The 23138-nt window shown below is 39.7% G+C and overlaps 1 protein-coding gene and 1 pseudogene across 9 annotated transcripts in view; both read left to right on the forward strand.

The window, feature by feature from the left end:
- The window catches only part of GPHN (gephyrin), a 448543-nt gene that overhangs the window by 166490 nt on the left and 258915 nt on the right, over positions 1-23138 (forward strand). The gene's annotated exons all lie outside the window — the stretch shown is intronic.
- On the forward strand, positions 859-2263 carry LOC308437082 (non-POU domain-containing octamer-binding protein-like; annotated as a pseudogene). The gene is made up of 2 exons: positions 859-1554; positions 1618-2263. The product of its transcript is annotated as a non-POU domain-containing octamer-binding protein-like (transcript).

A 23138-nucleotide genomic window follows, 5' to 3' on the forward strand; every position in this document is an offset into this window, starting at 1 on the left:
GAAGAGTTTGGATAACTATAGGTTAAATTACAGAACTCGATTTTGATATTTCAGTCTGAAATTTTACTTAAAAAACAGCTCATGTAGAATTCTTTATTTCTTTGGAAAAATAGTCTTACTATAGAAAATTAGGTTTTTCTATAAGCTTTTCAATTAGTATAAATATTTTAACAAAATGTTTTGGTTTTAGTTCTATCTTCACTTTTTTATAGTTTTAGATGTCTTGTTATGATAGTTCTGATACAACCAGATAAAGGGAAAAGATTTTGTTTCTTCTAATTTAAGTTTGGATTTTTAAAAATTATTACATTTACATGGGGGTGGGCAACCCCATGTATGAATGTGCGCATGTATCTGTATGGATATGAGTTAAAAAATAAATAACAAGATTTGGTTCTCTCCTTCTAACACATAGCTTCAAGAGATCAAACTTGGGTTGTTAGTCTTGGTAGCAGACATCTTTAACCACTAAGCCATCTTACTGGCCCTTACGTGTTTTAGTTAATACATACGTCTTAATATGCACAGTAGACCACTGCCTGATTTGAGCTAGTTGGAATGTTTCCTCCTTGTGCTGTTCTACTGCATCCCCCAAATGAAAGAAGGACAGAAGGAAGAAAAGCAGGGAGAAACAAAGAAAAAAAGAAAGGCAAGCATATATTGTTGTTTTTAAATCTGTAATTTTTAGTGCATAAGTATAGCAATTTAAGAATTGATAAAACGCTTTTTTCTCAGGACGCTGGAGGCCGTGCAGCGTCACCCTTACTATGAGCAAAGAACTGTGGGCAGAGGCAGTTGGGGCTAGAGAGTACTGGGAGGCAGACACTTTGCTGTGTTCAAATCAAAGTCAAGGGTGCAAAAATGCAGAGCAATAAAGCCTTTAACTTGGAGAAGCAGAATCACACTCCTAGGAAGCACCGTCACACACCACCACCAGCAGCAGCAGCAACAAAAACAGCCACCCCCACCAATTCCTGCAAATGGAAAGTAGGAGAGCAACCAGAATGAAGGCTTTGACCTGAAGAATTTGAGGAAAACAGGAGAGAAGACCTTTATCCAATTTAGCCGTCTCTTTGAGAGCAATCTTTCTCCTGACATCACTGAAGAAGACATGAGGAAACATTTTGAGAAATATGAAAAAGCAGGCGAAGTTTTCATTCATAAGGATAAAGGCTTTGGCTTTTTCGCTTGGAAACACGAACCCTAGCAGAAATTGCCGAAGTGGAGCTAGACAATCTGCCACTCAGCGGAAAGCAGCTGCGAATACACTTTGCTTGTCATAGTGCGTCCTTACAGTCTGCAACCTTCCTCAGTGCGTGTCCAACGAACTGCTGGAAGAAGCCTTTTCTGTGTTTGGCCAGGTGGAGGGGGCTGTAGTCATTGTGGATGACCGAGGAAAGCCTTCTGGGAGAGGCATTGTTGAGTTCTCAGGGAAGCCAGCTGCTCGGAAAGCTCTGGACATATGCAGTGAAGGCTCCTTGCTAACCACATCTCCTCAGCCTGTGACTGTAGAGCCTATGGACCAGTTAGATGATGGAGCTGGTTATTAAAAAAAAAAAAAAAAAAAAAAAAAAAAAAAAAAAAAAACAAAAAAAACAAAAAACAAAAAACAAAACCAAAAAACAGCAATTTCACAAGGAACAGCCAAGTAGATTTGCACATCCTTTGAATATGAGTATGCCATGCGCTGAAAGGCACTCGTTGAGATGGAGAAGCAACAGCAGGATCAAGTGGACCAGAACATCAAGGAGGCTCATGAGAAGATGGAGATGGAGGCAGCAAGCCATGAGCACCAGGTTATGCTAATGAGGCAGGATTTGATGAGGCCTCAGGAAGAGCTTTGAGGAATGGAGGAGCTGCATAACCAAGAGGTTCAGAAATGAAAGCAGTAAAACGAACACTGGCGCCGTGAGGAAGAGATGTGTCGACCACAAGAAGAAATGATGCGAAGACAGCAGGAAGGATTCAAGAGAACCTTTCCTGATGGTAGAGAACAAGAGATACTGATGGGCCAATGCCTATGGGGGTGTTATGGCATAAAGAATAGAGGTGCCATGCCCCTGCCCCTGTGCCATCTGCTACTCCAGCTCCTCCAGGACTTGCTACTATGATGCCAGATGGAACCCTTGGATTGACCCCAACAACTGAACGTTTTGGCAAAGCTGGTACAGTGGAAGGAATTGGAGCAATTGGTGGAACTCCTGCATTCAATGATCCAGCTCCAGGAGCTGAATTTGCTCCAAATAAACGCTGCCGATATTAGATAAAGTTGCATTGTCTGGTTTCCTGAAGCCCTTTAAAAGGAGCCCCTTTTGGACTAGCCAGAATTCTACCCTGGAAAAGTGTTGGGGATTCTTCCCAATAGATAAAAGTCTTCCCTACTTTACTACTCTAGGGAGTTTGTTTGAAGGCGGGGGGGGGGGGGGCAAGGGAGGCGTCATATTTAACAAAGCAAAGTCTGTGGTATAGTGCGTTATCAAGTCTGTCTGCTGCATTCCTGATGTATATTGATTGTTGAGGGCCTGTAGAACCATAGGAAAATGGACACAGATCATTCTCTCTCTCTCTCTCTCTCTCTCTCTCTCTCTCTCTCTCTCTCTCTCTCTCTCTCGCTCTCGCTCTCTCTCTCTCTCTCTCTCTCTCTCTCTCTCTCGCTCTCTCTCTCTCTCTCTCGCTCTCTCTCTCTTTCGCTCTCTCTCATGCTTTAATTACTTTTTCATATTTATTACTCCACCTCAGAGACACTGTCATATATATCACAAAACCTAAACATCCTCCAATGACCTAGCCCAGCTCCTCCATTCACTCCCAGGAGAGAATTCAGACACATGTCCACAGAGGTTACAGCATAATGTGGTTCTGTTATGGCTCATATACGACCCCTTCATGTCCTAAGGAAGACATTTGCTCTTAGAGGTTTTCATTTAAAAAAAAAAATCTTGTGTTAACTTGCCCCCATCTTTTTCTTGGGTAAGTACTATACTTTTGTGTCTCCGCTGTTGCTTTCACAGCTTTTCTTGACAAGCCCAGTACAATTTTGGGAATAGGGTTGCTGTGTGCTGTGAGTCTGACAGTAACTGAGTCTTGCCTATCTTAGGTAGTTACACTGTGCATTTTTTCCATATTTGCTAAAGGAAGTACAAGAAATTAACTACTGTTTTCCATTCATATTAGAGCTGTAATCCAGGGAATGCTTTTTTTCCCTACTTTTCCCCAATCTTCCTTGTGGTGTGGCGTAGGAAGGTAGTAGTGTAGTGGGGTGGTGATACTCACAACTGTTTGCACTGTTAGGCAACACTACTGCTCATGTGATTTTTTACAGAGTTGCGGATGCGTAAGTGGGTAAATAGATGGATGGATTATAGAAAAAAAACACAAAAACATCGAAAGGCAAGCCCATTATGTCACAGAATTATCTTTGTAGATTTGAAAACTACTTTGCTAACAAAGTTGGGTATGCAATACAATACTATTAATAAAAATCCACTGCATTGTATTATAGTTTTCCTGAAATTATTTCATTCCCTCCTCAATAGCTGCATATTACTTATTTGTAGATTTATTTTTTATTTTATTTGTATGTGCATGCATGTGGGGGATGTGGGGAGCATGTGTCCACTCATACCTCATGTGAACAGGTGTCATGGAGGCCAGAGGAGTTGTGGGATCCCCTGGAAATATATGTTACAGAGAGTTGTGAATTGCCCACATGAGTCCCGAGAACCAAATTCATACTCTTTGGAAGAGCAGGAAGTTCTTAACCATGCCTGTTAACTACACACACCAAAAGTTACAGTTTCCCACCTTATAGTTAATCTGCAGTGGAGCTGGGTCATGGCTTGATGGTTAAGAACACTTTCCTAAGATACTTGCCCACCCTTGCATAACTTGGACTGAATAACATTTACATACACGTCAACCTCTAGGGATCGTAGAGGGCCAATTGGTAAAACCTGTCTTTTCTTTTTCTCTCATTCAAGAAATAGCATAAATTATTTTAATAGTTTTGAATCTCCTATAATTCATTTAAAACATTCATTTCCAGATTTTGTTATGTTTCTGTTAGCCTTAGTCTGTATTTTCTTTTATTACGTTTTCAGATGCCAGCATATAGTAATGACTGGATACTTCAAGACTACAGCTAGAAAGAAGATACAAACAATATTACATGAGAGACAAAAATCATATTGCTACATCTAATCTTTAGTATGCCACCAGATAATTACAGAGGTTGCCACAGAACTGTCTGTTTATTATGGCAAATTTTAAAATTTAGAAATTCAAATAATATGTTTGATTCCATGTGAAGGCATCAGGAAAATAAACCTGCATTTATTAAGTTACCTGTTTTTACTCAATTTATCTTCTCACTAGGTCTATGTTTAATTCTAGCGAAGGATTCTCACATTAATATCATGAATAATGAAAGAGAAATGTTCACTGAAAATCTAGGTGTAACACATTCCTGTCATCAACTTTGTTTTTCAAGTATGTTCCTTAAGTATCATAGATATCACCTGAAATTTGTTTAAATGGCAATTCTGATGCCCTATTCAGACATTATAAATTTAAGTATGTGAGAGTCGTGCCCAAGTATCTATAGCAAGGTTTCTAGAAGATACTGCCATACACTTAACTTTGAGAACGGTTGTTCTAACACATCCACCTTGCTGACATAACAAAGTTATCAGCTGATAGTACCTAGTATTTCTCTGTTCTTTCTGTTTCTTTACTTATCACATAAAGAATATTTGATATTTAGGTTATTCACTCAGCATATGGCATTGTAGTTTTGTTAGCTGGAAACTTTATTAGTTCTACCTAGTCACATAGCAAGCGTGTGGCTATAAATAAAATTATTTCACTGGTGTGGCTATAAATAAAATTATTCCACAGTTAAAAAGAATATGTCTGTATAAATAAGTAAAAGTACTACACTAGAAATTTTTTATGGAGTCACTTCACATTTGTGATTATTTAAATTTTTAATCTACTCTGTTAGCATTAAAAGTCATATCCTGGGCAGGAGAGATGGCTAGTGGTTTAGAGCACTGGCTGTTCCTCCAGAGATCCTGAGTGCAACCTCCAGGAACCACATGGTGGCTCATAACAATCTGTAATGGGATCTGGTGCCTTCTTCTGGCATGAAGGTTAAACAAAATATCCTTTTATCAATAACGTTTTAATATCTTTTTCCAATGAAGTTGAAGAGTGAGCATGAATTTCATCAAAAACTCTCAATTGTTTATGATACATTTTTTTTTTTAGTTTACAAAAATTGGCAGACTTTGGACGGTATTTTGGACTTTAATGTTATTTTCAAAGTATAAAAAAATGAAAGAAGGAAAGTATGCTCACCACTATACCACCAACACATGAACAATAAAGTAAGTGGAAAATGGGCAGGGTTTCTCAAGGGAAGTTAAGATTTCATTGTTAAGAATATAATTAAAGGCTGAACATGGCACTACATATCTGCAACTCAGCATTTAGAAGGCTACAGCAAAGAACTACACTGTATGGCCTGCTTGGACCACATAGTCTGCTCTAAGCCTAAGCTACATAGCAAAACCTTGTCAAGAAAAAATAAACTAGCTACAAGTTAATCTCAAATAATTAAACAAAGGAAGTAGGTGTTGCCTAAAAATCATTGTTTTGCAACTGACTAGTTTCTAAACCATGATCTAACACATAAATCTTAATTTCTACTATACTTTTTCAAAAAATTGATTAAGAGCTTATAATTACAAAAGTATGAAATAGTAACATAAAATAATATTATCTCAAGCTTATTTTTGCTTATTTATTGGATATTTTATGTATTTAAATTTCAGATGTTATCACTTTTCCCTGTTCCCCCCTCTACCATTCGCTCTCCCCCTGCTTCTATGTGGACGTTCCCACTCACCCACTCCCACCTCAATACCTTGCCATTCTTCTACACTTGGGAAACAAGCCTCCACAGGATAAAGGGCTACTCCACTTATTGATGTCAGACAGTGCCATCATCTCCTATATATTTGGCTGGCGCCATGGGTATCTCTAGGTGGATTCTTTGGTTGGGGATTTAGTCCCTGGGAGCTCTAGAGAGTCTAGTAGTTGGTACTGTTGTTCTTCCTATGGGATTGCAAACCACTTTAACTCCTTCAGTCCTTTCTCTAACCATTCCATTGGGGACCCCATGGTCAGTCCAATGGTTAACTGCAGCATCTTCATCTGTATCAGTAAAGATCTGGCAGAGCCTCTCAGGAGACATCCAAGTCAGGCTTCTGTCAGCAAGCACTTCTTGATATCAGCAATAGTGACTAGACTTGGTGGCTGCATATGGGATGGATGCCTAGGTGGGGCACTCTCTGGATAGCCTTTCCTTCAGTCTCTGCACCAGTCTTTTTCCCTATATTTCCTCCCTTGAGTATTTTGTTTCCTCTTCTAAGAAGGACTGAAGCATCCATACTTCGGTCTTCATTCTTCTTGAACTTCATGTGGTCTGTGAATTGGGTATTCTGAGCTTTGGGGCTAATATCCACTTATCAGTGAGAGCATATGATGTGTGTTCTTTTGTGACTATGTTAACTCACTTGGGATGATATTTTCTAGTTCCATCCATTTAATTAAGAATTTCATGAAGTCACTGTTTTTAATATCTGAGTACTACTCGATCATGTAAATGTACCACATTTTCTGTATCCATTCCTCTGTTGAAGGACATCTGGGTTCTTTCCAACTTCTGCCTATTATAAATAAAGCTGCTATGAACATGGTGGAGCATGTGTCCTTGTTACATGTTGATGCATCTTTTGGGTATATGCCCAGGAGTGGTATGGCTGGGTCCTCAGGTAGCACTGTGTCCAATTTGCTGAGGAACCACCCAACTGATTTCCAGAGTTGTTGTACCAGGTTGCAATCCCACCAACAATGGAGGAGGGTTCCTCTTTCTCCACATTCTCTCCAGCATCTGGTGTCACATGAATTTTTGATCTTAGCCATTCTGACTGGTGTCAGGTGGAATCTCAGGGCTGTTTTGATTTGCATTTTCTTGATGACTGAGAATGTTGAACATTTCTTTAGGTGCTTCACAGACATTCCATATTTCTCAGTTGAGAAATCTTTGTTTAGTTCTGTATCCCATTTTTAAATGGGGTTATTTGGTTCTCTGGATCCTAATTTCCTGAGTGCTTGGTATATATTAGATATTAGCCTTCTATCAGATATAGGATTGGTAAAGATCTTTTCCATTCTGTTGTTTGCAATTTTGTTTTATTTACATTGTCCTTTGCCTCAGGTTCCATTTGTCAATTCTTGATCCTAGAGCATAAGAACTTCTAGGGGAATCACCATCCTAGACCTCAAGCTGTATTACAGAGCAATCTCGATGAAAACTGTATGCTACTGATACAGAGATAGGCAGGTATGTCAGTGGAACAGAATTGAAGACCTGAAATGAATCCATACACCTATGGTCACTTGATCTTTGACAAAGGAGCTAAACCCATCCAGTGGAAAAAAGACAACATTTTCTACAAATGGTGCTAGTTCAACTGGCAGTCAGCATGTAGGTGAATGCAAATTGATCCTTTCTTATCTCCTTGTACAAAGCTCAAGTACAAGTGGATCAAAGACCTCCACATAAAACCAGATACACTCAAACTATTAGAAGAGAAAGTGTGAAGAGGCTCAAACATATAGGCACAGGTAACCTTTCTGAACAGAACCTAGCAGTTTTTATTACAATTGGTCTGTGATATAGCTTGAGGTCAGGGATGGTGATTTCCCCCAAAAGGAATAGTTTTTACTATCTTGAATTTTTTGTTATTCCAAATAATTTTGCAAATTGTTCTTTCCAACTCTATGAAGAATTGAGTTGAAATTCTGATAAGGATTACATTAAATCTGTAAATTCCTTTCATCAAGACAGCATTTTTACTATATTAATCATGCCAATCCATGAGCATGGGAGATATTTCCATGTTCTGAGATCTTCTTCAATTTCTTTCTTCAAAGACTTGAAATTCTTGTCATACAGAATTTTCACTTGCTTAATTAGGGTCACACCAAGGTATTTGATATTGTTTGTGACTGTTGCAAAGAATGTTGTTTCTGTAATTTCTTTTGTTTTTCTTTCTTTTTTGTTTTTTGTTTTTTGTAGCTGTCTCTGTAACAGGGAATAACAGAGAGCGCTATGGCATTTATTAATTAAAAGCTTAAAATACAGGGTGTAAACTTGAGAATGACAATGGAACTATAAAATTTTACACTTGAGTGAAGTAACTCAGGCTTAGAAAAACGAACACCTTGTTCTCTCTCATATGGAAATTCTAATTTTTATTTATTTGTTTATTTATTTACAACAACTTTTAAGCATTTTGCATAAATGTATACAAATACATTTTTGATAGTGCTTGGCTTTATTTTTTTTCAAAGGTTTGATACTGTACATTAAGGTGTTACTAGTTACAATGAGCAAAAAGTACATGTAAAACAGGATGTAACCTGGAATTAGTCAAAGTTTTCTTGGTGTGTAAGGATTGAGCATAATATTTTTTTTTCCTGAACTTCACACAGTCTGTGAGTTGTTTGTGGGGTGTTCTGAGCTTTCTGGGGTTAGTATCCCATTTTCAGTGACTGCAATATTATGCCTGTTCTTTTGTGACTGGGTTACCTCACTCAGGATGATATTCTCTAGATGCAACCATTTTCTTAAGAATTTTGTTAAGTCATTGTTTCTGATAGCTGAGTAGTACTCCATTGTGTAAATGTACCACAATTTGTGTAACCAATCATCTACTGAAGGACATCTGGGTTCTTTCCAGCTTCTGGCTACTATAAATAGAGCTGCTATGAACATTGTGTTGCATGCATCTTTGTTGTATATTGGAGTGTATTTGGGGTAAAATAGCTGGATCCTCAGGTAGTACTATGTCCAATTTTCTGAGGAATCGCCAGACTGATTTCCTGAGTGGTTGTATCAGTTTACAACACTACCAACAGTGGAGAAGTGTTCCTATTTCTGCATATCCTCGCCAGCATCTGCTCTCCTCTGAGCTTTGGATCTTGGCCATTCTGGATGGTGTAAGGTGGAATCTCAGGGTTGTTTTGATTTGTATTTCCCTGATAGCTAAGGATGTCAAGCACTTTCTTAGATGTTTCTCAGCCATTTGATATTCCTCAATTGACAATGTTTTGTTTAGCTCGGTACCCCATTTTTAAATAGGGTTGTTTGATTCTCTGGTGTCTAGCTTTTTGAGTTCTTTGATACCTTGGATATTAGGCCTCTATCTGATGTGGGGTTGGTAAATATCTTTTTCCACTCTGTTGGCTGCCGTTTTGATTTATTGACAGTGTCCTTAGCCTTACAGAAGCTTTGAAATCTCATTAAGTCCCATTTGTCAATCTTTGGCTTTAGAGCAAGAGCCATTGGTGTTTTGTACAGGAAATTTTCTCCTGTGCCTATGTGTTCTAAGATTTTCCCTACTTTCTCATCTAATAGTTTCAGTGTACTTGGTTTAATGTGGAGATCTTTGATCCACCTAAACTTGAGCTTTGTACAAGGAGATATAAAGGGTCTCTTTTCATTCTTCTGCATGCTGATTGCTAGTTGGACCAACACCATTTGTTGAATAGGCTGTCCTTTTTCCATTGAATGTTTACAGTTCCTTTGTCAAAAATCAGGTGACCATATTTTACCATAGTTGCCTTGTAATATACCTTAGGGATAGTGATTCCCGTAGATGTTTTTTTTTTTTTTTTTTTTTTTTTTTTTTTTTTTTTTTTAGGATGAATTTCGCTCTTCTAGGTCTTTTGTGATTCCAGATGAATTTGCACATTGCTTTTTCCAACTTTATGAAGAACTGGGTTGGAATTTTGATGGGGATTGCATTGAATTTGTAGATTGCTTTTCGTAAGATGGCCATTTTTACACTGTTGATCCTTCCAATCCATGAGCCTGGGAGATCTTTCCGTTTTCTGAGATCTTCTCTGATTTCCTTCTTTAGAGGTTTGAAGTTCTTGTCCTACAGGTCCTTCACTTGGTTAGTTAGAGTCACATCAAGGTATTTCATATTGTTTGTGACTATCTTTTCCCTAATTTCTTTCTCTACACCTTTGTCCTTTGAATATAGGAAGGCTACTGATTTGTTTGAGTTAATTTTATATCCAGCCACTTTGCTGAACTTGTTTATCAGCTTTAGGAGTTCTCTGGTTGAATTTGTGGGGTCCCTTAAGTACACTATCATGTCATCTGCAAAAAGTGATGTTTTTACTTCTTCCTTTCCAATTTGTATCCTTTGATTACCTTTTGCTGTCTAATTGCTCCAGCCAGGACTTCCAGTACTATGTTGAATAGGTAGGGGGAGAGTGGGCATCCTATTTGAGTCCCTGATTTTAGTGGGATTGCTTCAAGTTTTTCACCGTTAAGTTTGATGTTGGCTGCTGGTTTGCTGTATATTGCTTTTATTATGGTTAGGTATGGGCCTGGATTCCTGTTCTTTCCAGGACTTTTAACATGAAGGAGTGTTGAATTTTGTCAAATGCTTTCTCGGCATCTAGTGAGATGACCATGTGGTTTTGTTCTTAGAGTTTGTTTATATGGTGGATTACATTGATGGATTTTTGTATAATAAACCATCCTTGCATCCCATAGATGAAGCCTTCTTAATCATAGTGAATGATTGTTTTGATGTGTTCTTGGATTTGGTCTGCAAGGATTTTGTTGGGTATTTTTGCATCAATGTTCATAAGTGAGATTGGTTTGAAGTTCTCTTTCCTTCTAGGGTCTTTGTGTGGTTTAGGAACAAGGGTTATTTTAGCCTCAAAAAATGAGTTAAGTAGTATTCCATTTGATTATATCTGGTGGAATAGTTTGGAGAGTATTGGTATTATGTTGTCAATAAATATCTGATAAAATTCTGCACTGAACTCATCTGGACCTGGGCTTTTTGGTTGGGAGGCTTTTGATGACTTCTATTTTTTTAGTTGTTATGGGATTATTTAGATGGTTTACTTGGTACTGGTTTAACTTTAGAATCTTGTATCTGTCTAAGAATTCATCCATTTCCTCCAGATTTTCCAGCTTTGTTGAGTATAGGTTTTTGTAATAGGATCTGATGATTTCTTGAATTTCCTCAGTTTCAGTGTTATGTCTCCACTTTCCTTTCTGATTTTGTTAATTTGGATACTCTCACTTTGTCGTCTAGTTAGTCTGGCTAAGAGTTTATCAATCATTTTATTTTCTCAAAGAACCAGCTCTTGGTTTTGTTGATTCTTTGAATGGTTCTTTTTGTTTCTATTTGGTCTATTTCTGCCCTAAGTTTGATTATTTCTTACTATCTACTCCTCTTGGGTGTATCTGCTTCCTTTTGTTCTAGAGCTTTCAACTGTGTTGTCAAGTTGCTAGTTTATGCTCTCTGCAGTTTCTTTTTGGAAGCACTAAGCACTATGAGTTTTCCTCTTAGTACTGCTTTCATTGCATCCTATAGGTTTGTGTATGTCATGTTTTCATTTTCATTAAATTCTACAAAATCCTTAATTTTTTTCTTTCTTTCTTTCTTGACCATGCTATTGATTAATAGAGCATTGCTTAGTTTTCAAGTGTATATGGGCTTTTTATTGTCTTTGTTGCTATTAAAGACCAGCCTTAGACCGTGGTGATCTGAAAGGGTGGATGGGAGTATTTCAATCTTTTTATATCAATAGAGGCTTGTTCTGTGTCCAATTATGCTGTCAATTTTCGAGTAGGTGCCATGAGGTGCTGAGAAAAAGGTGTATTGTTTTAGGATGATATCTTCTGTAGATTTTTATTAATTCCAGTTGGTTCATTGTCTCTGCTTGATTTACAGTGTCCTTGTTCAGTTTCTGTTTCCATGATCTATCGGTGAGAGTGGGGTATTAAAGTCTTTCACTATTATTGTGCAGCTTGAAATGTATTTTTTGAGCTTTAGTAAGGTTTCTTTTATGAATATGGGTGCTTTTGTATTTTGAGCATATATGTTAATGATTGAGAGTTCCTCCTGACAGATTTCCCTTGTAATGAGGAAAAAATGTCCTTCCTTATCTTTTTTGATAACTTTTGGTTGGAAATTTACTTTATTCAATATTAGAAGAGCCACTCCAGCTTGCTTCTTGGGGCTGTTTGCTTGGAAGTTTTTGTCCCAACTTTTTCCTCTGAGATAGTGTCTGTCTTTGTCTCTGAGATGAGTTTCCTGTATGCAGCAAAATGCTGGATTTTGTTTATGTATCCAGTCTGATAGCCTATATCTTTTTATTGGGGAGTTGAGTCCATTTATGTTAATAGATATCAAGAAATAGTGGTTGCTGCTTCCTGCTATTATTGCTTTTGTAGGTTGAATTTTGTCTGTGTCTCTTTCTTTTTTTTTTTTGTTTTTGTTTTTGTTTTTGTTTTTTTTTTTGGTTTTCTTGCTTAGGAGTTTTTTTTTTTGTGTTTACTAGGATGTAGTTTCCCTCATTGTATTGGGTTTTCCACCTATAATTCGTTGTAGTGCTGTGTTCGTGGTCAGATATTGTCTAAATTTATATTCGTCTTGAAATATCTTCATCTCTCCATATATGGTGATTGATAGTTTTGCTGGGTATAGCAACTTGGGCTGGCACTTGTGCTCTCTTAGGGTCTGCATGATGTCTGTCCAGGCTGTTCTAGCTTTCATAGTGTCTGTTGAGAAATCGGGTGTGATTCTGATTGGTCTGCCTTTACATTTTATCTGATCTTTTTCCCTTACTGCTTTTAGTATTCTTTATTTGCTTTGGGCACTTGGTGTTTTGACTATTATGTGTTGGGAGGAATTTCTTTTCTGATCCAACCTATTTGGAGTTCTGAAGGCTTCTTTTATGGTCATGGTCATCTCATTCTTAAGGGTAGGGAAGTTTTCTTCTACAATTTTGTTGAAGATATTTACTGTTCCTCTTAGTTGATATTCTTTGCCCTCTTCTATTCCTATTATCCTTAGGTTTGGTCTTGTCATTGTGTCCTGGATCTCCTGAACATTTTGGGTTAGGAGCTTTTTGGTTTTTGCATCTTCTCTGACTGTTTTGTCTATATTTTCAATGTTGTCTTCTGTCGCGTGCCCACGCTTCCCGCCGCTAGGAACAGGCGTGCAACAAACAGATTCTTCTGCAGATAACCTTTATTGAACAGCACTTTGAGCAGGGGGCTTCTTGAGCAGGAAACTTCTCTCTGGGCCAGAGACTCCCTACGGAGTTCTACTGTCTAAGAGACCTCTCACGCGCAGTCCCCCCCCCCCCCAGAGCTATCTCTCTGTCCAGTCTCTGTCCACATGGGACCTCCCGCAATCTCTTTTACCGATTTTTTCTCCACGTGGTACCTCTCTGCCATCCCTCCACGTGGGGTCTCCCGCAATCTCTCCACTGTCTTCCTCTTCTCCCCAGTGGGGGAGAAAATGCACTGTTATATATGCCTCAGAGACTTGTGTTGCTACCTGATTGGTGCATCCTCCTGTAGCTCAATCATGTGCCCCGGGGGTGGGCTGTGACTATGTGGTTGCCAAGCAACAGGAGGGGAAAGGTTTTTGTAGGCTGAACAATGGGCGGGAAGCTGGCGCCATCTATTGGCGCCAACGGCTTCCTACATTTCTTTCTTTTCTCTTAAATAAAAAACAATAAAACATGGCTGATCAACCATCAGGCTCTTGTTGGACCTTTAAGCCAAACAGAGGGAGAGGTGCCCATTACGAGTGCAGCAAGAGCTTGTGCTATGACCACTTTGTCACGTTATTGTTGAGTACGGAGTTTGCACACCATCCAGAGCAGAAACACAGTCTCTCTGCACAAAATCATGCCAAAATTACTTGATAAGGCAAGAGTTCTAATCCCCATAACCCTGCTATCTCTGTGTCTAAGGGCAAGTACAGTACATCAAAGGTTACAATGGTGACAAACAAACAAGAAAATAGTTATGCATTAAGGCAAAAGGGCATCGGTTTTGGAAACACCAACATAATCGCCCATCTCGCCTCTCCTCTGACTCTCTGGTTCCAAAGCATCAGGAGCAGAGCTGTCATCACCCCAAACTATCTAGCCCATCCCCTTAAATAGGAATCTGTTTTCGCCTTGGACGTGGAGCCCCTTGATGGTTGAAACTCATTAGGCCCTATGATGCCACGGGAGAGGCAGAGCTCAAGGAGTGGAAAGTTACCCAGCATGTGCGCACATGACTTGTTTACTGCTAACTCCAGTTGGATGTCAGCGCCATCTTGTAATGGAGAATGTGCAGGCAGTGCCCCACATCTCCCCCTATCTTTTATTCTTTAAGCAAAGTAGGACACCCATATTAGGAGGGCGGAGATAGAAGTCAAATCCTCATTAAGGTGTATAAAGACCATGTACAGGAGTAACCGCTAGACTTTTTGTAGCCTGTAGTACTCTTGACCTGTCACTCTGCTGTTTTTCTGAGGGAGGGACACTGGGGCAGGCAACCCTCATGCAAAATGACATACCTCCCAGAGATACCCCGCGACAAGGGGCTCTCAGTGCGATGCTTTGTTCGGCATCCCTCATGGGCTGCTCAAACCAGACACTCTAATCCTGTGCAATGAACCGAAGTTCTAGGAGTGCAAGATCTGTCTGGCCGGCGACCTACTGCTTAAGCATAGACAACCAGATATCGGCTGATGCTCTATGTTCTAGAGTGACAAGCGCTTGGGCAATAACCACCTTGTCTCTTTTTGTTTGGGCCTTGAGCTTACAAACCAGCCAGAGAAGCAACGCAAGTCCACAGCAAAGGATTGCTCCAAAGAGTCCCACCCTCACCCAAGTTGATATCGGTGGTGAAAAACTTAGGGAAGACTGTAGCATCATGTTCCACTGGAATTGGTTTTGGAAACACCGGGTAGCACTCGACGTGTTAGACGTTCTGGGATCCAAATCGGGCTTTTTTCTTCCTGTGGAAAAACACAAATTGCTCCCCTGGATCGTATTAATATAGGATCCGGGCCTTTCCAATTATCAGTGAGCGTCCAAATTTAAAAAATTTAAAGTAAGAAGTATAGTAGAAATGGCCATTTTAGGCGTAGGGGGTACCTCTTTAATTCCCCGTTTTTGTTTGTTTAAATAAACCTTTAAGGTTCAATGAGCACGTTCAATGATGCCTTGACCCTGAGGATTATAAGGCAATCCTGTCAGGAGTGAAACTCTCATGTGATGGCAAAATTGCTTGAATTTTGCTGAGGTATATGCAGGAGCATTGTCCGTTTTTAACACTTTAGGAATGCCCCATGCACTCCACGCTTCAAGACAATGAGTAATAACATGAGAAGCCTTTTCTCCTGATAAAGGAGAAGCAAAAATAACTTTTGAACAAGTATCAATGGACACATGTAAAAGATACTGAGATAATGGTTTAGAATAATTTGCAGATTTAGTAAAATTTTTATACTAAATAGTGGTCACACATAATCTTGAGAACATTTATTGGCAGCCCAGCTGGGCGACCTGCCACAATATATTTATCCGTTTTTGAACTAGATCAATTTTCTAAGGTATTATTATAAACAGTTTTTATATTAGAAGAAAAGGTAAAGAGGCCCTTAACTGCCCAATGTACTCTCCGAGATTGACAGCTAGTCTAAGGATGCAGAGCTGAATCTCTTTTTTCTGTACAGAAAGGTGACCACCTAGGTTGGGCTGGAATAAACAAATTACCCTTTGGCTGGGAAATAGGCCAGTGACCGGTAATCCAGGTGGTATTAGCCTATCCAGGTTTATTGTATAATTAGCAGTGACTCTATAAGTTCGGACTGACTCTGCCAACTCTTTAACTTGCTTATGTTCTAGAGGCTGATAACTGAGTATGTTATTCTCTTCAAACACCAGAAACATTTGCCTGAGGGCATGGAATGTCTCTGGCGGACAAAAGGAAAATTCACACTTCCTCTCTGCATGAGGTGAAAAAGCAGAGGCCGCCTTTTGTTTTGCTAAAGTCTTTTGTTTCCCCTGAGACTGCTCTGCCCCAAATTCTTTTGTCTCTTGTTTTTCCAAAATTTCCTCAAATTGAAATTCGGTTTGTGATCCTCTTTCCCCCAGCTCTGTGGCCCTCCATTCCTTTAATGGATACAATGTATTGGACCCTGGCGCAGTCCTCTCTTTTCCAGACGGTTCTTCCGCCTGGACCTCTCCGATTCTGACTTGTTTTGAACATGTCTTTCGGAGACCATCTCCTTTAATTCTTTCTGGCAACTCTCCGTTTCTGACTTGTTTTCAACATGTCTCTCGGAGACCATCTTCCTTGTCCTTTTCTTTATCACGTTCTGTTTCTGACCCACTCTCTAGGTGCTGCCTGCTAACTTTCCATCTAGATAACTTCCACAACAGTAATGTTATAACAATTACCACAAATGCAAGCAATACTCCTTCTACTGCCGGAGAAAATCCAAGAAGAGACATGCCTAAGTTTTTGGCATGTTCTTTTGGCACCCCGTAAAAACTAAAGAGTGAAAAGTCTCTCAGAACTTACCTCTTGACTTCTTCCGCAGTTCTGAATATAGTTCAGTGGCCTGAAGGTTCCCCTTGGCACTCCCGGGATTTTCAGCACCACTATCGCGCGCCCACGCTTCCCACCGCTAGGAACAGGTGTGCAACAAACAGATTCTTCTGCGGATAACCTTTATTGAACAGCACTTTGAGCAGGGGGCTTCTTGAGCAGGAAACTTCTCTCTGGGCCAGGGACTCCCTACCGAGTTCTACTGTCTAAGCGACCTCTCACGTGCAGTCCCCCACGAGCTATCTCTCTGTCCAGTCTCTGTCCACACGGGACCTCCCGCAATCTCTTTTACCGATTCTTTCTCCACGTGGTACCTCTCTGCCATCCCTCCACGTGGGGTCTCCCGCAATCTCTCCACTGTCTTCCTCTTCTCCCCAGTGGGGGAGAAAATGCACTGCTGTATATGCCTCAGAGACTTGTGTTGCTACCTGATTGGTGCATCCTCCTGTAGCTCAATCACGTGCCCTGGGGGTGGGCTGTGACTATGTGGTTGCCAAGCAACATGAGGGGAAAGGTTTTTGTAGGCTGAACAATGGGCGGGAAGCTGGCGCCATCTATTGGCGCCAACAGCTTCCTACAGTCTTCGGCCTCTGAGATTTTCTCTTCCATTTCTTGGAGTCTGTTGGAAATGCTTGCATCTGTGACTCATGATTTCTTTTTTTAGGATTTCTACTTCTAGGGTTCTCTCTTAGTGTTTTCTTTATTGTTTCCATTTCTGTTTTAAATTCCTTCTTCTATTCCTTCATCTCTTTGGTTCTGTTTTCTTCTAGTTCTTTGAGTGTTTTTCTTGTTTCTTCTTTAAAAGCTTCTAATTCTTTATGGTTTTTCTCCCATTTTTGTTTAAGTATCTTTGTCATCATCTTGAAGTAGGATTTTGGATCTGAGTCTTCTTTTTCTGGAGTGTTTGACATTCCGCTGTTTGCTATGATGGGAGAGCTGGGTTCTAGTGTTGCCAGGTTTCCTTGTTTTCCCTGGGGTATGCTCTTTTGCTTTCTTCTTCCCATCTTTTGTCAGTGATTGGTTCTTGCCTTTCCCTTATACCTGGCCTGTGTTTCTGGATCTCTGCTGTTCCTGGTGGAGGATGATCTGAGCCCTTTTCTGCACCCAGAAGCCACCGGCTGGGAACAGAGGGCCCAATGCTGGGTTCCTGGTTCCTGGATCAGGCAGGGCAGGGGCGCACTTTCTGTGTGCGCTTGGCAGAGATCTCTCTGTCCCCTGGCTATTCAGAATCTTTCTTAACAGGCTTGTGTCTCTGGGTCTCTGCTGGTCCTGGTGGCAGATGGTCTGAGCCCTGTTCTGCGCCCCAAAGCCGCCAGCTGGCATCAGAGGGCCCAATGCTGTGTTCCTGGTCCCTGGATCAGTGAGGGCCAGAGTGCGCTTTCCTTGAGCACTCGGCAGAGATCTCTTTGCCCCCTGGCTAGTCGGAACCCCTTCTCCCCAGGCCTTTATCTCTTGGTCTCCCGTTTCTGTAATTTCTTTTGTAGCCTGTTTTTTCTTCAAATAGAAGAAGTCTAACAATTTTTTGAGTTAATTTTATATCCTGCCACTTTGCTGAAATTGTCAGCTGTAGGAGTTCTCTGGCACAATTTTTGGTGTCACTTATATATACTATTATAGCATGTGCAAATGATAATATTTTGACTTCTTCCTTTTTAATTTATATCCCTTTGTCCTCTTTTTGTTGTCTAATCACTCTTGCTATAACTTCGATTACTATATTGAATAGTTAAGATGAGTCCCTATCTAGTCCCTGATTTTAGTGAGATTTCTTCAAGGTTCTCTCCATTTAGTTTGATGTTAGCTACTTGGTTGCTGTATATTGCTTTTACTATGTTTAGGTGTGGCCCTTGAATTCCTGAATTTCCAAGAGTTTTGCTGTAAAGGCATGTTGAGTTTTTGTCAAAGACTTTCTCAGCATCTAATGAGATGATTATGTGGAATTTTTGGATTTTTGCTTTTATTTGTTATGTTTTGTTTTGTTTCTTTGTTTATATAATGGATTACATTGATAGATTTCTGTAGAGCCTCTCAAGAGACATCCGTATCAGGCTCCTGTCAGCATGCAGTTCTTGGAATCAGCAATAGTGACTCAGTTTGGTGGCTGCATATTGGATGGATGGGGCAGTCTCTGGATGGCATTTCCTTCATGCTCTGCTGCACGCTTTTTAGCACTGATAATGGTTTATGGTAATGGTTATGCGCATTCACAGGTGCAGATAGGTCCTATCTTCACACTACTACTAATGTGATTGAAAGTGACAAAGATATTTTTTACAGCCTCTCTTCTGTTCAGCTTTTCTTGTGTCTTACCGTATTTGTCTTGTTTTATTCTGAGTTCGGTTTTACTTTTTCCTTTATGCCTTGTTGTACTTTTCATATATGGCTGTAGAATATTTGCACTCAGCTCTTTCCACCTTTTCTTTTTTTCCAATACACACCTTAATTGGTTTTTGTGTTCTTTTTCTTTTTTATATTATAGAATATTGTTTCTTCAGGTTAATGGGAGGAGAATTAAAAGGGTAGTAGAGGCAGAGAGAGAGGAGTAGAAAAGTGGGGGCCAACCAAGAGCAGGTAGAAAGAGAGGGGGAAAGGGAGTGAAGAAATTAAGAACAAAGGGTTAAGTCCAAGAGAATAGAACAAAAGAGTGAAGAGGGGGCAAGCAGCCTTTTTTATAGTGCCAGGTAACTATGGGGCAAAATATAACTGGTTGTTGCTAGGTAACTGTGGGGTAGAGCATATCCTGCTGTTGCCAGGTAACTGTGGGGTGAAGTTTCAAAATCTTAACATTCTCCCGGTTTGGTTTAACTAAAAAGAAACAATTAAGGGTGATGGGTAAAACAGGAATAGTGTCATTGTGATCTCTGACTTCTTCAAGCTTGTTTTGGGGTAGAGTTATAGAAAAGTGGGAATGGGGATGTTTGTCCAGTCTTAGAGTTGGCTGATTCCTTGTTGTCCAAGATCTGTGGGACCATCTGAGGATAGGTCAGAAGGAACAGGTCCAATAGAAGGGTCTATATCTGTGAGAGAAGGCTGAAGCATCACTAGGTTGTTCCTTGGAGCTGTTTTAGATGTAGTAAGCACCTGGACTTGGCAAGATGCTGGAACACACACACATTGTAGGTAGAGATTAAGTATGTTTGAAAGAAAGAAAATGTTTGCAGGAGTGGTCCTAATGGTAGCATTTCTCCCTTTTTGTTATCACAAAAAGAAGGAGAAGGGGAAGGGGAGGCCAATAGTGAAAGGGGAATAGGGGCGCCATATCTCTTTCCCTATTTCCTGCTCTTTTGGGGCATCATCAATTTCTGGCTGTACCTGCCTGCCTTTCACCATCGGGGTCCACTTGGTAAATGTTTGCATCAAGCTCCTTTGTAGACAGTGGCTGGTAATCCTGTAACAAGAAGTGATTAATAGCTTGGTTAGAAATTTTTTGTATCTTTCATTGAAGGAGTGTAGAAACAAGATTGATGAAGCAGGGGGCAAATAGTAATGCCAGAAAGATGACTAGGAAAGACATTATGAAAGGGAGTTTCCACTTCCATGTAGGGTTTTTGAAAATCTAGGAATTGGAGGTCTCATGTTCCTTGGAATTCTGTATTTCTCACTATCCCAGATTTGTTCATGTAGAAACAGCATTTTTCTTGGTGGAATAGGCAAAGACCACCCTCTTTTGCTGTCAGGACATCTGGCCTCCAACGGTTTTGAAGCACTACAGCAACAACTCTGGTCTCCCACATGGAATTCCATGGATCTTATATGTAGAAAAACTGTGTCTTGCGTTGCTAATAGAAGATGTGATTGATCCTTAGCAGATGTATCTGACAAGACCAAAATGGGGCTTTTGCGCTCTTAAGGTTAGAGCATTTCACTATTGTTTCTTTTCTTTACTGGCCAATATTTTCATGGTTGACTTACTGGTGTAAAGTCCAAAGGGTATATTTTTCTATTATCTCTGTTTATCTGATTCAATCAAAACTATAAGGATGTAAGTTGAACTGGAAAATAGGAACAGCAAAAATTTACTTTTCTTGAATATCATTGTATACTAGATTAATTATATCTTCTCATCGTCATCTTACAAGTTGTAGTTATGTTTTATTCTTAAATACATTGAAGCTCAGAAGGTTATTTTTATTTCATTCACACATCAAATGGCAGTAATGTAAAATTTCACATCTTAATTCATGCATTTATTCATTTTTATGTTCTAATAATATTTGTTGGGTATACACCAAATGTTACCCACTGTGCCATGCAATGCAACAGATTCAAGCACTCTTCTCTTGGAAACTATGGTTTAGCATTGCCCTCACATATAATGAGGTTTATCATACCAGTCATTTTAAAATAAGAAAATAACTCAAAATAGATTATAGTATTGCATGGAAAAATGCATTATTTACAAACGTAAAAAAAGAAAAAGATCTTATAGATGATTCATTTGAAAATGCCCTACTGAGCCCGGCCCATCTGCCCTAAGGGTGGAGAAACTGGTGAGTGGGAAATCTGGGCAGCCAGGGAGCAGAGAGATCTCTGCAGAGTGCGCACGCAGAGCGCGCCCTCCAACTTGCCTGATCCAGGGACCAAGAACAGAACTTTGGAACTTCTGTTTCAACCTGGTAGCGACTTGAGGGCATGGAGCAGAGCCCCGCCCATCTGCCACGCGGACCGCCAGCTACTAAGGTTGAGAGACAGGTGAGTGGGAGATCTGGGCAGCCAGGGAGCAGAGAGATCTCTGCCACCTGGACCAGTGGAGATCCAGGGACACAGACCAGATACAAGGGAAAGGCGAGAACATATCACTGACAAAAAATGGCAAAAGGAAAGCGAAAGAGTATATCTGAAGGAAACCAAGACAACCTAGCAACACCAGAACCCAGCTCTCCCATAACAGCAAACATCGGAATTCCAAACACTCCAGAAAAAGAAGACACAGACCTGAAATCATACCTCAAGATGCTGATAGAGATACTTAAACAAGAACGGGAGGAAAAGCAAAAAGATTCAGAAGCTTTTAAAGAAGAAACAAGAAAAACACTCAAAGAACTCAAAGAACTAAAGGAAAACAGAACCAAAGAAATAAAGGAATGGAAGAGGGAAATTAACACAGAAATTGACACAATAAAGAAAACACTAAAAGAGATAATCCTAGAGGCAGAACACCAAAAAAATAAATCAGGAGACACAGAAGAAAGCATTTCCAATAGATTACAAGAGATCGAAAAGAGAATCTCGGGAGCAGAAGACAACATTGCAAACATAGAAAAAACAGCCAGAGAAGATGCAAAAAAACAAGAAGCTCCTAACCCAAAATGTCCAGGAAATCCAAGACACAATGAGAAGACCGAACCTAAGGATAATAGGAATAGAAGAGGGAGAAGAGTATCAACTAAGAGGCACAGTAAATATCTTCAACAAAATTGTAGAAGAAAACTTCCCTACCCATAAGAATGAGATGACTACGAGCATAAAAGAAGCCTACAGAACTTCAAATAGGTTGGACCAGAAAAGAAATACCTCCCAACACATAATAGTCAAAACAGCAAGTGCCCAAAGCAAAGAAAGAAAACTAAAAGCAGTAAGGGAAAAAGGTCAGGTAACATATAAAGGCAGGCCAATCAGAATCACACCCGATTTCTCAACAGACACTATGAAAGCTAAAAGAGACTGGACAGACATCATGCAGACCCTAAGAGAGCACAAGTGCCAGCCCAAACTGCTATACCCAGCAAAACTATCAATCACCATAGATGGAGAGATGAAGATATTTCAAGACAAATCAAAAGTTAGACAATATCTGACCACAAACCCAGCACTACAATGAATTATAGGTGGAAAACCCAATACAATGAGGGAAAATACAGCGTAGTAAAAACAAGAAAACTCCTAAACAAGAAAACTAAAAGAAGAAAAAGACACAGACACAACTCAACCCAAAAAAGCAATATGGCAGGAAACAGAAACAACTATTCCTTGATATCTATTAACATAAATGGTCTCAACTCCCCAATAAAGAGACATAGGCTATCAGACTGAATACTTAAACAAAATCCAGCATTTTGCTGCATACAGGAAACTCATCTCAGAGACAAAGACAGACACTATCTCAGAGTAAAAGGGTGGGAAAAAAACTTCCAAGCAAACAGCCCCAAGAAGCAAGCTGGAGTGGCTCTTCTAATATCGAATAAAGTAAATTTCCAACCAAAAGTTATCAAAAAAGATAAGGAAGGACACTTTTTACTCATTACCGGAAAAATCTGTCAGGAGGAACTCTCAATCCTTAACATATATGCTCCAAATAAAAAAGCACCCACATTCATAAAAGAAACCCTACTAAAGCTCAAAAAATACATTTCACCGCACACAATAATATTGGGAGACTTTAATACCCCACTCTCTCCAGTGGAAAGATCATGGAAACAGAAACTGAACAAGGACACTGTAAAACTAGCAGAGACTATGAACAAACTAGAATTAATAGATATCTACAGAACATATCATCTTAAAGTAAAAGAATACACCTTCTTCTCAGCACCCCATCGCAACTTCTCGAAAAATGACCACATAATTGGACACAGAATGAGCCTCAATCGATATAAGAAGATTGAAATACTCCCATGCATCATCTCAGATC

Source organism: Micromys minutus (genome assembly GCF_963924665.1).
Source record: "Micromys minutus genome assembly, chromosome: 1".
Classification (NCBI taxonomy): domain Eukaryota; kingdom Metazoa; phylum Chordata; class Mammalia; order Rodentia; family Muridae; genus Micromys; species Micromys minutus.